Source organism: Cetorhinus maximus, chromosome 3, assembly GCF_964194155.1.
Source record: "Cetorhinus maximus chromosome 3, sCetMax3.hap1.1, whole genome shotgun sequence".
NCBI classification, from domain to species: Eukaryota; Metazoa; Chordata; class Chondrichthyes; order Lamniformes; family Cetorhinidae; genus Cetorhinus; species Cetorhinus maximus.
Window position 1 is genome coordinate 89,875,190 of NC_135881.1, and position 10,190 is coordinate 89,885,379.

The 10,190-nt window shown below is 41.8% G+C and overlaps 1 pseudogene; it reads right to left on the reverse strand.

The window, feature by feature from the left end:
- Nucleotides 1–568: 568 nt before the first annotated feature.
- LOC144674158 (histone H2B type 1-L-like) lies at nucleotides 569–968 on the reverse strand (annotated as a pseudogene).
- Nucleotides 969–10,190: the final 9,222 nt, after the last annotated feature.

The following is a 10,190-nucleotide window of genomic DNA, read 5'->3' on the forward strand; positions in this document are numbered from 1 at the left end:
GGGCTCGATGTGCCATTGTTGTTTCCGGTGCCAAGGTGATCTATACAGCTTCATTTCTTTTTGACTGATGGGCCATTTCAGAGGGCATTGAGAGTCAACCACATTGCTGTGGGTCTTGAGTCACATGTAGGCTGGACTGGCTAAAGTTGGTGGAGGGAAACAGATGGGCTTTTACAAAAATCAATTATAATAGCTATAGTGGTCACCATTACTGAGACTAGCTTTTAATTCCAGATTCATAATTGAATTTAAATTTCACCAGCTGCCATCCATACCCCCAAAGCATTTGTCTGGGCCTCTAGACTGCTAGCTAATGACATTACCTCTACACCACCACTCCCCCATTGATTGATTGTCAATCTTCATTACTTAGTTTCCAAACGTCACCTTTAGGCAACGATCCTCCGCTGCCATGTTTTAATCCAGAAAGCCAGATGATGAAGGATGGAAGCGTAGCCATTAGACATGTAATCATTACACACTTTTATATTCAGTTACAGAGTTACACATTACAAGCATACACCTCTAATCAAACAACCACAGTTCAAATTTGTGTGTATTTATAATCTTAAGAATGGTCATTGTAAACAGAGTTGGTGTATTTGTTTACCGCTTTGGTGCCTTCGGTGACGGTGTGTTTTGGCCAGTTCCCCTGGCAGCATGATGCGGGTGACACTCTGGATCTCCTTGGCCGAGATGGTGTGGCGCTTGTAGTGAATGAGGTGCGAGGCCTCGGAGGTGATACGCTCAAAAATGTCAGCAACAAAGAAGCTCATGACACTCATGGCCTTGGACGAGATCCTGGTGGAAGGGTGGGCCTGGGTCAGCACCCTGCACACGTAAGTGGACTGGCTCCACCTGCGAGATTTCCTCCGCTTCTTGGGCGGCTTCTTGATGACTTTAGTCAGCGACTGCTTCGACGCCTTGCGGGACGCACTTCCCTTAGCCACAGCCACCACCTCAGGCATTCCACTCAACTTGGATGGAGAACAAGTGAACCCCCAATTAATACTCAACAACTGCCTACAATTAAAAACAATTAATGTACAACTAATTCATACATTCAACACGGAGTACCACAGATGTATCCCACTTTGATATAGGCCCACATCTATTGGCTTTTCCTTAATCCTATAAGCCTCACTGGGGTCAGTATCATAGTTCTACAGGAGGTGCAATCCTGGCATAACTACGTAAATTTGGGGGACATAGAGAATGTATTTAGTATCTATTCATATCGCACCAGTATCAAACATCAAAGAATCACACTTTTCCATAATTTTAGAGAAAGACAAAAACAAACCTGGTCGTTGGCCCGGATTCTGAAATTTATAAGCACATTGACTGATCTTTACTTAACCACAGTTACAAACAACTAAAATTACATGGATCCTGGCAGGGCAGGAATATTTTTGTTTTCATGAGTGGCATGGATGCATGTCATGTAGCCTCAGGAGCTTTATACACAGTTTAAATGTATGTATGTTCCCATTAATTTGCATATATCAGCAAGCTACAGATACCTATGGACCGAGGTGTTCTGATTTAGCATTAAGAATGCACCATTCCAAATCTCCAGACCCACAATATTAATAGGATAAACCAGCAAAAGGAAGTGAAAATCAGATTGGATTGCCTAGGTTTTGAGGACTGGCCTATCAGCATTCAGGGGTCATTCATGGCCCAACAAGTAATCTGTATTAAAAAACAAGAATCATCTGTTACTCCATTGTAATACCTGAACTTTTTTAGATGTAGAGATTCAGGCAATATAATATTTTAACACAGGTGTTTCATCATGTACACTTCAGTTTATTTTATGTTTAATGTTAGCCCTTCTAGTTGTGCATTAACTAATCTCCAGTGGCAATAAATTCTAACTTGGAGGAACTACTTTAAAAAGTTAACGAAGTATACCATATCCACAACTCAGTTTTCAAGGTACATTATTAAAGTAGCACAAACCAATGAGGCACAATAATAGAAGCATGTAAAATGTTTTTTAATTTGCACCACCAATGAGTTCTCTTAAGTTTCCAGCACTCTTATGGTGCCATATTGCAATTACGCTGTAAGAGTTTAAGTATCAATTATCCATAATCACAGTGGCGCTATTATGGAAAGTGCAATATCAGTGCACATTATGACTCTCAAAATACAATTACACCTAAAAGACTGCAATGAATGTCGTGAAAAAGTTCAACTACTCCTTTTATGTCATCGGTGAATGAAACACCTTAAACAGCTTGTCTCTTGATTATGCCTGCTTATCAGAACTCAGTAATCCAGATTTCAACTCTAGATTTGCTTCCTGTTGGCAAACCTGAATATTTTTGAATTCAGAGTATGTCACCAAATGAGAACGTTCAAAATCATAGAATCATACAGCAATGAAGGAGTGCCTGCACCAGCTCTTTGAAAGAGTTATGAAATGTTAAGAAGTATTACTAAAGAGGTTATGGCAGGACACTTAGAAAAATTCAAGGCAATCAGGCAAAGCCAACATGGTTTTGTGAAAGGGAAATCATGTTTAACCAATTTATTGGAGTTCTTTGAAGGATTCACTTGCTGTGGATAAAGGGGATGTACATTGGTGGATGTACTGTACTTAGATTTCTAAAAGGCATATGATAAGGTGTCACATCAAAGATTATTGTGAAATGTAAAAGCTCATGGCATAGGGGGTAATACATTGGCATGGATAGAAAATTCACTAGTTAACAGGAAACAGAGAGTAGGCATAAATGGGTCTTTTTCTGGTTGTCAGGATGCAACAAGTGGTGTGCCACAGGGATCAGCGCTGGGGCCTCAACTTTTTACAATTTATACAAATGACCTGGATGGAGGGACTGAAGGTATGGTTGCTAAATTTGCTGATATAAAAGCTAGGTAGGAAAGTAAGTTGTGAAGAGGACATAAGAAGGCTACAAAAGGACATAGAGAGGTTAAGTGAGTGGGCAAAGACCTGGCAAATGGAGTATAATGTGGGTAAATGTGAAATTGTCCATTTTGGCAGGAAGGATAAAAAAGAAGCTTATTATCTTAATGGCGTGAGACTGCAGAGCTCTGAGATTCAGAGGGATCTGGGTGCCCTAGTGCATGAATCTCAAACGGCTACAATGCAGGTACAGCAGGTAATTAGGAAAGCAAATAGAATGTTATTGTTTATTGCGAAGGGGAATGAATTCAAAAATAATAAGGTTATGTTTCAGCTATACAGTACCAGATCTGGAGTACTGTGTACAGTATTGGTCTCCTTATTTAAGGAAGAATTTAATGCATTGGAAGCAGTTCAGAGAAGGCTTTTCTAGGCTACTACCAGGGATGGGTGTGTTGTCTTATGAGGTAAGGCTGGACAGGTTAGGCTTGTATCCACTGGAGTTTAGAAGAGTAACAGACAACTTGATTGAAGCCTTTAAGATTGACAGAGTGGATATGGAAAGAATATTTCTTCTTGTGGGAGAATCTAGAACTAGGGGTCACTGTTTTAAAACAAGGGGTCGCCCATTTCAGACAGCAATGAGGAGACATTTTTTTCTTAGAGGGTAGTGAGTGTTTGGAACTCCCTTCCTCAAAAGGCAGTGGAAGCAGAGCCTTTGAATATTTTTAAGGCAGAGGTAGATAGACTCTTGATAAACAAGGGGGTGAAATGTTATCGGGGATAGGCAGGAGGTTACAATTAGATCATGATCTTATTGAATGGCAGAGCAGGCTTGAGGGGCTGAGTGGCCTACTCTTGCTCCTAATTCATATGCTCATATGTACGTATTTTCGTAAATAGTTGCACTCCCCTGCTCTTACCCGACTAAATTGCAAAACCCTCTCTCCCCATCCATTGTTGCAATTGTTCCTCTTAATCTAGTATGGAATGGTTGTTGAAGACAACTCCCACCTTGTTCCATCTCCAATACCTTTCAGGCACTGAGTGTTGATAAGTAATACAAATTGTGTTTTGAGTCTTGATTTACAGCAATTTGGTGAATTTTTAAAAATTCTTTTGCAGGATTTGGGTGTTGTTGGCGAAGCCAGAATTTGTTGACCTTCCTAATTGTCCTTGAAAAGGTGGTGGTGAGATACTTCTTGAACCGCTACAGTCCTTGTGGTGTAGATACACCCACAGTGCTGTTTTCCGGTGCCAAGTTCAATGTTGGGTGTTCCATCTGGTTTCATTCATTTTGACTTTGTAGTGGTTTGGTACAGCTGAGGGGCTTACAAAGTCATTAAGAGTCAACCACATTGCTGAGAGTCTGGAGTCACATGTAAACCAGACCAGGTAGGGACTGCAGATTTCCTTCCCTAAAGGACATTAGTGAACCAGATGGGTTTTTACAACAATTGACATGGTTTCATGGTCACTATTACTGGGACTAGCTTTTAATCCCAGATTAATTAATTGAATTTAAATTCCACCAGCCGCTGTGGTGAAATTTGAACATGTGTCCCCAGAGCATTAACCTTTGCCTCCGGATTACTAGCCCAGGGACATTGTCACTATATCACCCCCTTAGTACCCTCTTCCTCCTCAAGGTTACACTATTATCTCTATTGCTATGAACATTTTTTGATTGTACTGCAGTTTATTGGCAGTTCTCAGCTTTAATATCCTTAAAAGAATAAACCATAGTACATATGAGAAATCATTATCACAGTCAAAAAGGTCTACATAAAAATAATAGCTAACATTTAATAACAAATTTTAAAGCTGTGGAAGCTTCAGCACCAATGAAGTTAGGCAATATACCAATTGTTTTATCCTTTGTCAAAATCCACAGCAGTGTTAACATTCTGTGAAATAAGAACATTCAAATCACATTAAAAAACAGGTCAAGTATCAGCCTTGGCTCAGTAATAACACTCTCCCCTCAGAATCAGCAGCTTGCAACTTCAGGCCTCACTCAGTAGATTTAAGCACATAATCTAGACTGTTATTCAGTGCAAAGGTAAGAAAATGTTGTGCTATCAGAGGTGCTATCTTTTAGTTGAGACATTAAAGCAAGGCCTGGTCTAGCCTCTCTAGTACTTGTAAAAGATCCCATAGCCCTATTAAATGAAGAGTAGAGTGTTTTCCCATTATCACAGCAAATATTTAGTCCTTTTTAAACATCATGAAAATAAATTATCTGGTCATTTATCACATTGCTCTCCACAGGACATTGCTGTGTGCAACTTTAATGCCATGCTTCCCATATTATGACTGTTCAGAAGCAAATCATTTTGTGATATAATGAGGTTGTGAAATGCATCACAGAAATTCAAGTTTTCTCGATCTGATCTTATCACAGGGTAGAATTAACTTTTGATCTAAACCCATGTTTGTTCTAATTAATTTTGTCATGGCTTAAAATTGAAGATAAAGGGCTAAAGATCTGCTAAGGTCTGTTAGCGGATGTGGTCAAAAAAACAAGAAATTGTAATATTTTTCTTTTGGTAATATCACTGTCATATTTCTTATGTACTGGGAGACAGGCTGTTGGGGTTGTAAGTATGGTAATTGGAGTAACAGACAAAGTGACTGCAAGAGTCTAAAACTAACAGTAAGAAGTTGTTTTGATGTGTTAATGAACCAAGAGGAACTTCAATCAGAATTTTGTATAAAGCAATAACAGGAGTAGTTTTAAATTGAGTTGTTTTAGTTCAAAGGGGGATATATGCAAGTTGTGAAAGGTGTAAGTACAGTAAAGATAGAGTAAGTTTGGAGCTGATTTCCCTGAGGTAGCACTTAGCCTCAGGGAGAGCAGTGCGCTCTTTTGCGTGCATGCCCGATTGGGGGTGCCAATCGGAGGCTCGCCTGCCTGTGCCCGCTCCTGCACTTCACTCCCCCAATGGGGGGGAAAATTTTTGCCTTTTTTTTAAGCCTATGAGCTCGAATAAAGAACTGAGTTTAATCAATTCTGCGAAGAAATCATTTTTGAAGAGTTTGGCTGAGACAATAGAGAGATCAAAGGGAAGGGACGCATTTAAGGAAATACTGAAGCCTATGTGAGGGGGTAGTTGTTTAGATCTCCCAGAAGACAAGTGTGATCAAGGCCAGACCTGGAGAACCAGTTGCTGTCAGTCTCAGAGGACACCCAAGGAAAAAGGCGCCATGTGGTAAAAATTACTGGAATTCTGCAGATTTTAAAATCTACAAGGATAGCTGCTGAACAGAAAAGGGGAAGTTTAGCTCTGAGGGCAGTTAAGTTAAGATCTTTTGGAACTGTTTTAAAGTACTGTTTACTGTGTAAAGCCATTCTTGTGTTTAAGTGTAATTGTGTTTTTTTTAAATAAACATTTACTCTACCATAGAATCATCACAAGTAGTCGGGGGCATCATTTCCTGATTTCAGAATCTCTCCTCATATTGTACAAATTGTAAAAACCATTTTGGCAGCTGTTTCAAACTTTTTGGGGGGATTTGGGCAGCTCAGCATTTACCATCAGACATGTCATAACAATGCACAGATTGTGATCCTTAATTACCCCATGCCTGATGGAAGTGCTACAGCCAGCATGTAAACTTTTTGCTGCCTACTCATCTCCATGATTGTGTTGTGCAGCCCAGCATGAAACACACTGCAGACTAAGTGTGCACTCAGCAGGGCATCCAATTTCCTGAGAGGTTAGCACCAATTGAGGCTAGCCTGCACTTAAATCCAGACTGGACCTCTTAAAGGAGAGGTGCATTCTGATTGCATCAGGCACTGTAAGTGATGGAAGTTGATGGAAGACTTTAGGAAGAAATTTAAACTAGATTGGCAGGGGTTTGGGAACCCGAGAGGGAGCTCAGATTGGAAGGAAGCAAAACTCGTAACAGAAAGTAGAAAAGTAGTAAGTGAAATTAGAAGGCAGACGAAACAAAGGCAAACATCAAATAGGATCAGAATGCAGAATAATTTAAAATTACAAAGTTAAGGGCACTCTATCTGAATGCACACAGCATTCACAACAAGATTGATGATTTGAAGGTGCAAATAGAGGTCAATGGGTATGATTTAATTGCCATTGCTGAGACATGGTTACAGGGTGACCAGGAACTTAATATTCGGGGATATTCATAATTTAGGAAGAATAGGTAGAGGGGAAAAGGAGGTGGGGTAACACTGTTAATAAGGGCCGAGATCAGTACATTAGTGAGAGAGGATCTTAGATTGAAGGATCAAGATGTAGAATCTGTTTGGATGGAGCTAAGAAACAGCAATGGGCAGCAAACATTGGTGGGAGTTGTTTACAGGCTGCCAAACTGTAGTTGTAATGTTGGGCATGGTATAAATCAGGAAATTGGGGCTGCATGTATCATGGGTAATACAATAATAATTGGTGACTTCAATTTACATGTAGGCTGGGTAAACCTAATTAGCGCTAATGCTGTGGAGGATGACTTCCTGGAGTGTGTATGAGATGGGTTTCTGGAGCAGTATGTTGAAGAACCAATAGGAATTGGGCTATTTTAGATTTAGTATTATGTCATGAGAAAGGGCTAATCAATAACCTTGCTGTAATGGAGCCATAAGGAAATAGTGACCATAATGTGATAGAGTTTTACATTAAGTTTGAAAGTGATATAGTTCATTCTGAAACTAGGGTCCTAATCTGAACAAAGGAAATTATGAAGGTTAGTATTTGAAGAAGTATTACATGGTCTACAACAAATATACATTCCTCCACATCACAAAACCCAACAGGAAATGTCAATCAACTGTGGATAAAAAATATAAGTTAAAGATTGCATTAGATCAAAGGAAGTGGCTTATAAGGTTGCCAGAAAAAGTAGTAAAACCAAGGATTGGGAAGAATTCAGATTAAGAAAGGGAAAAGAGAATATGAATGCAAGCTAGCAAGTAACATAAAGGCGGACTGTAAAAGCTTCTTTAGGTATGAGAAAAGGAAAAGATTAGCAAGGACAATTGTGGATTCATTACAGGCAGAGGCAGGAGAATTTATAATGGAAAATAGGGAAATGGTGGAGAAACTGAATAATTACTTTGTGTCTATCTTCACGAAGCAAATACAGAAAATCTCCCAAAAATACTAGGGAACCAGGGGACTAGTGAAAATAAGGAACTGAAAGAAATTAGTCTTAATAAAGAGTTGGTACTCAAAAAATTAATTGGATTAAAGTCTGATAAATCCCCTAGGCCAGATAGGTTGCATTCAAGATTGTTGAAACAGTGGCTATGGAGATAATGGATGCATTGGTGGTTATCTTTCAAAATTCTATAGATTCTGGAAAGGTTCCTGCAGACTGAAAAGTGGCAAATGTAACCCCGCTATTTAAGAAGGGAGGGAGAGAGAAAACTGAGAACCACAGACCTGTTTGTTTGATGCCAGTAACAGGGAAAATATTAGAACCTATTACAAAGGATTTGATAACTGGACACTTGGGGTGGAATAGTCCCAGATTTGCACTAAGTACGGTAGCAGGCGTGAAAAAAAATGTTTTACCCGCTGGCTGTAATGGCAAATTTTAACGCCGTTTCATCCCCTTCCTGCCTCATAAATTATGCTGTCACAGGAAACATGCTGGATTGCTGGTTGGCAGCCTCCAATTTTCCCGCCACGCAGTTACCTCGCTGCTTCCTCACGCTGGGTGCCATATTTAAACTGCAACCGTGCGCACAGTTCTCAATGCTTGCAGCCCAGTCCAGTGGCCTCAAAAGCCAGGGAGAGTGCAGTCCCTCGATTCAGTGACGCATCCCTGAGATACTTTCTGGAGGCCCACTGCGATGACCTCTACACCCAGTCTGGCTGCAGGAGGCCCATCAGTCTCACCACTCCAGCTTGGGGGGCAGTGGCAGAGGTGGTCAGTGTCAATGCTGCACACAAGAGGTCGGCCATCCAGTGCAGAGAAAGGATGAATGATCTCATCGGTGCCGCCAGGGTAAATCAGCCATCTCGTCACTCTAAACACACACACTCACAAGCCTATCATACATTCACTGGCATCTCACTCACTGCCAGCTCAAGGGACATTGGCCGATCCAAATCCCTTCTTCATGTGACCCCCATCATCTCCAGCTCCACAGGCCATGGAAGGTGCACCTGGCCCACAACAAGATATCCAAAGTAGGCCAGGGCCTTCCAGACCTCAGCCCTCCAGAGGACGCACGCCAAAGTCATCACAGACAGGGCATAGCAATCAGCAGGCTGCCACCACCTCCACTGTGGACGTCGGGGGAGCACCAAGACTTAGCAGCAGGGTTAGGAAGGTTAAAAAGATGTAGTTGCACAGCCTGGGCAGGGGTGTTAATCACAGAATGTTTACTATTGTAGATAAACTCCCAAGACTGTCTCCTTGTCAATGGCTCCTTGTTATGATGAGCAGTGTTTGTGTCACTCAGATGTGAAACCTTGTTTCCTGCACAAGATAAAGGCAGTCCAGGGTCTCTTCCCTGTGCAGAGAGCAAGGTGATGGTCGGGCTTCACACTCACTGGACACATCAGTCATGCCTGCATCTCAATGGTGCTTTTCATTGCTGCCAGAATGTAGTGGGCAGGCGTCACAGAGTTCTGTCATTCTCTCTGTGTACTTTGAGGTGGGGCTGGCCCCTCATCTCTTCAGCTTCTGTGGCTGGTGACGTTGTGCTCCTGAAGGATACTGGTGCTGAAGGCTGATAAAGGATCAAGTGCATTTAAAATTTCATGGCTGCGTCTTCATATGAACCTGATCACAGAGCGCAAGCGAGCTGCCCTCAGCCAGCAGGAGTCAGGCATTCACAGAGACAATGTGAAGATCTATGGAGTGTCCTCACTGCATGTTGTCATCATCCTTCTGGAATCTAGTGACTATTAGGGCCTCTCCAACTCTATTATATGAGCCTGAGCACTGAGGGCATGTACCCTGCCATCAGTGGCTGCCATCAGCCACACAGGAGTCAAATGTTCACAGGTGCAAGGTGAGGATGTCAGGACAGTCCTCGCTGCATCTCATCATCATCCTCCATGAATCTTGCAGCTATAAGGGCCTCCCGAGTGTGCCTGCCTCATTTGGCCAGTGTAATGGCCTCAGTGCCCGCATCCTCGCCTTTGAGGGCCTCATCACTGTCATCCGCTTCAACGTCCTCCTCATTGGAGTATACGTACAGCTTCTACATCTCCTCCTCAACCAGATCTTCCCCCCTTTGCAGCACCACGTTGTGTAGCGTGCAGCAAGCGACGATGATGCGTGGTACCCTCTCGGGGTCTGTACCGCAGGGCTCCACCAGACTTGCCAA